Source organism: Myxine glutinosa, chromosome 8 (genome assembly GCF_964187855.1).
Source record: "Myxine glutinosa chromosome 8, kmMyxGlut1.1, whole genome shotgun sequence".
In the NCBI taxonomy this organism is placed as follows: Eukaryota; Metazoa; Chordata; class Myxini; order Myxiniformes; family Myxinidae; genus Myxine; species Myxine glutinosa.
This window is the reverse complement of record NC_136268.1, coordinates 103060913-103065792: the sequence shown is the minus strand read 5'-3', so window position 1 is coordinate 103065792 and position 4880 is coordinate 103060913. Positions and strand designations below refer to the sequence as shown.

Genomic DNA, 4880 nt, shown 5'->3' with positions numbered 1-4880 from the left:
ATGAAATCAAGGTATGTTTTGATTACAAAAGCCAGGCAGAGAAAATAAAAATAAATCCCAACCTGTCCTTTTGACAACCTACGTGCGACAAAAATGTGCCTTTTGACGGTGCGAAAAAATGGAAGGTTGTTGTTGTACATAATTTCGGTTTTCTCCCAAGATTCAATGCTGAATTGTGGGCAAATGCAGGATTTATAAAGAAACTCAATTTCACATGTTCACGGACATGTATATTCTGTGAAGTAAATATATTGTTTACATGACATCATTTCTGGATCTGCCAGTACCCATTTTGGAAAACGATGTGCAGTGTCGAACTCAAGATGTCCAAATGTTATATATACGTCTTTGCCTATGGATTTCCCAAGGGTGCTGGCCTACAAGTCGATATACAAGGTGAGTCATTGATCTATTCCGCATGGTTTTGAAGCCCTATACTTATGTTGCTAATAAACGAAATCAAACAAAATGTTTACAGGATATAGGTACATATTTCAGGTTTTTTGGTAAAAATTGGATTGAATTCAGAAGTGTACAACCGTAGTTATATACAATAGAAAAAAACAATAAAAACAACAATATTCCCAAGCCTCCTCATTCGTCAGACCTCACCCCGTGCGATTTCATATTGTGGGGCTTTAAGGGCAAGGTTTACGCAACTCAACTAGCGAACATTCAAGACCTGAAAGAGCAGATTCAAGCAGATTTTGGAGAAATTACGATTGGACAGAAGATGGTCTTGGAGTACTGCAAAAGGATGCACACACTGCTTGAAAATGATGGAAACCATGTCGAAATTCATAACTAATTTTATACAATTCTGAATTTAATAAAAGTTTTACCACAAAAGCTTGAAATCTGCACCTATATCTGTAAATATTTTGTTCGATTTCGTTCTTAGCAACATAATTACAGAGGTTCAGCACTGGGAATAAATAAATGGCCAAATGGCACATTCTGTATATATATACATAATCTCACCCACTACTTCCATCAAGATCTCTTTCACTCAGAGGTCCTCTCTCATTCTCACTTTCACTCCGACATGCACGGTCCTACACAGTGACGCTCACACATCTCGTTGGTTCTTTCTCTCATTTTCCGCCCTCAATTCTTCGTCATGCACATTATTTTCCAATTTTTCCACTAGCTTCCACTCACAGGCTGTCTCTGTCTCTGTCTCTCTCTGTGTCTGTCTGTGTCTCTGTCTGTCTGTGTCTGTCTGACTCACACACACACACACACACACACACACACACACACTCTCTCACACACACACACACACACACACACACACACACACACTCTCTCTCTCTCTCTCTCTCTCTCTCTCTCTCACACAAACACACACACACACTCACACACTCTCACTGGAGCTCGATTTAACTGGCACTGCATCCCATGCTCATGCTTACTTTAAAGCTCGCACTCACTTTCAGTTTCACTCACACGCTCAGTCTATGCTCGAGGCCTTGAGCGTCCCCACCCGTTGTTGTACGAACATTATATAATTATAATACTTACTGCGTCCTGCCGGGCACGATGCAGGTTGAACCAAGACAGCGACTGTACCCACTCAGGCACTCATGATGCCCAGCGGGCTGGTGGGGAACGGGCGGAGGGGGTACGTGGGGGAGGAGGCGAGGTCTCCGGAGAGCATGACGGCTGCTTTCGCTCAGCGATCCGTGCTCCTCCCGTGCGTGCCCGACGCGGCCGCTGCGACCATCCCCTGGGTTTCCTCCGCTGCGAATGGGCTATCAGGGCTGTCTGTCGGCGCGGAGGGGACGGGAGGGCGCTGACCCCGCAGGCTGGGACGAGCCATGCCCCCGGCACCCTACCTAAGTCCTCCTCTCTCCCTCCATTATGTGTCATTACCCGGGACCCGCGCGCATCTCCAATGCATGTATTTCCCGTGCACAAGAGCACATGCTATATGTACCAAAACCGTCCACGTGTACCAAACACGTCCACGTGTACCAAACCCGCCCTCGTGTACCAAACCCGTCCTCATGTACCAAACACGTCCACGTGTACCAAACCCGTCCACATGTACCAAACCCGTCCGCGAATACCAAACACGTCCACGTGTACCAAACCCGTCCTCGTGTACCAAACCCACCCTCGTGTACCAAACCCGTCCTCGTGTACCAAACACGTCCACGTGTACCAAACCCGTCCGCGTGTACCAAACCCGTCCACGTTTACCAAACCCGTCCACGAATACCAAACCCGTCCGCGTGTACCAAACCCGTCCTCGTGTACCAAACCCACCCTCGTGTACCAAACCCGTCCTCGTGTACCAAACACGTCCACGTGTACCAAACCCGTCCGCGTGTACCAAACCCGTCCACGAATACCAAACCCGTCCGCGTGTACCAAACCCGTCCACGTTTACCAAACCCGTTCTAATGCCTTGAACAAAACATTGGGACATCACGTGTGCTGAAGGTTGTGGTGACGTTTCATCGAAATTGCGTGTGTAGTTTCTGAGAAGAAAGCAAATACCTATTTTGGGGGGCACACCCCCGCCCTCCTCCCTAGCCGCCCAAAGGGGCAGATTGTTTTTTTAATGCCGTGAACAAACTTTAGTCACAACACAACAAATATCATTTGTGCCAAATTTGGTCACAATCCCATCAGCGGTTTCGGAGAAGAAAATGCAAGAGTTTACGGATGGACGGATGGACTGACTGACAGATGGACTGAGGGACGGACTGACGGACTGAGGGACGGACGGACTGACTGACTGACTGATGGACGGACTGACGGACGGACAGACTGACGGACTGAGGGACGGACGGACTGTCGGACGGATTGACGGACTGAGGGATGGACGGACTGACGGATGGACTGACAGATGGACTGAGGGACTGACTGACGGACGGACAGACTGACGGACGGACGGACGGAGAGGGACGGACGGACCGACGGATGGACTGACTGACTGACGTACGGACTGAGGGACTGACGGACTGAGGGACTGACGGACGGACTGACTGACGGATGGACTGAAGGACGGACAGACTGACGGACGGACGGACTGACGGACTGTAGGACGGACGGACGACGTGACATTGCATAAGCTTGCCTGAACTTCGTTCCAGGTGAGCTAAAATTTTATGGACAGATTTGGATGAAACTTGGTAGATGAGTTGGGTAGGTGACAAGACCAAGTCCATTAGATTTTGGATTCAGGTTCGAATCCATATCCAGTTTATCAGTGGGAGTTGGATCCAAAACGTAAACACGAAAGGTCGTTAAAGATTTAGGAACTCATACAAATCTTTAAAGTTTAAACGTAAACGTTAAATATTTGTACTAGTTCTTCCATGAGCCTTGACTATGCATACAAAATCAATAAATGAATCGTTAGGTACAGCTGTAAATTCATTCTTTACAATAATATTGATCATGAAACATTTCGTTATGAACGATCATTATCGATGGAGCAGGAAAAGTGTTTAATTTGCTGCATTCAAAGGACGAGACATCTCGACCGGACGTTTAAAATGCTCAACTTAAGCGCCTCCTCAAAAGTCTCGACAAGAGCGAGATGATTTTGTGGTCACGTGTGAGAGGCATGGTTAGTCGGATGTTGTGTTATTTCGCTAAAGCTGTGATCAGGTGAAAAAGGCGTGGCTAAGGTAAAATTCACGAAATGACGCTGTGATTTATCATTCAGGTGTGAGATGCAATGGTCAGTAAAGAAAGGTAGAATTTACTTGAGAGGCTGTGAATCACCACCTGAGGAGAGAGAGAAAAGGTTAATGGGGGCTTCACGTTTGGAGAGGCGTGGCTACATGCTGGATGTTTGTGACGTAATTAAACGGTCAGTCGACGATATGGCTACAGGCTAACTATTTATCACCTGAGCTATTTATCACCTGAGCTATTTATCACCTGAGCTATAGGCTAGCTATATCTATATCAAGTTACGTTTTCAACCCTGTCTGTTTGTCTGCTTGTGAAGAGGATATCTCAAAACGTCATGGACGGATTTGGACGAAACCTGGTAGACAGGTTGGGTGTGTGACAAGGACAAATCCATTCGATTTTGGTGAAGATCCGAATCCGGAGCCAGATACGAGAATTTAAAGGAGATTTTAACTGATTCTTCACCATTGAGTGACAGAGCCAAAAACGATGTGCAGCACGATATTTCAACAATTTGTGGACGGATTTGGACGAAACTTGGTGGACCGGTTGGGTGTCTGACAAGGACAAACGGATTCGATTTTGGTGAAGATCTGAATATGGATTGGGATATGATAATTATTTAATTTATAAAGTGATTCTTCACCATTGGGAGATCGGGCCAAAAACGATACATAGCAGGAAATCTCAAAAAGTTACGGACGGATTTGGACGATACTTGGTGGACCGGTTGGGTGTGTGACAAGGACTAATCGATTCGATTTTGGTGAAGATCTGAATATGGATTCGGATATGATAATTATTTAATTTATAATGTGATTCTTCACCAATTGGGAGATCGGGCCAAAAACGATGCATAGCACAATATCTCAAAAAGTTACGGACGGATTTGGACGAAACTTGGTGGACCGGTTGGGTGTGTGACAAGGACTAATCGATTCGATTTTGGTGAAGATCTGAATATGGATTCGGATATGATAATTATTTAATTTTTAAGTGATTCTTCACCATTGAGAGATTGGGTGAAAAGCGATATATAACATGATATTTAAAAAAGTTATGGACGAGTTATGAATAAACTTGGTGGATGAGTCGGTAAGGTGACAAGAAGAAGCCGATTAGATTTTGGTTCAGGTCCGAATCCAGATCCGACCTATCGGTGGGATGCTAAACCTAAACTGTTCAGCCTGGCGGAGGTATGCTCTTTACCAAGTACCGTTCCAGTT

General features: G+C 45.8%; 1 protein-coding gene across 3 annotated transcripts in view; it reads right to left on the bottom strand.

Moving 5' to 3' along the window:
* Positions 1-1751, bottom strand: part of LOC137432801 (paired mesoderm homeobox protein 2) — a 97619-nt gene extending 95868 nt beyond the window's left edge. For 2 of the 3 annotated variants that reach the window (XM_078783610.1, XM_068125018.2), the window contains exon 1: positions 1525-1751. The gene's annotated coding sequence lies outside the window, so the exon portion shown is untranslated. The remainder of the gene's footprint in view (positions 1-1524) is intronic. The other variant, XM_068125019.2, reaches the window with a different exon arrangement.
* Between the last annotated feature and the right edge of the window lie 3129 nt (positions 1752-4880).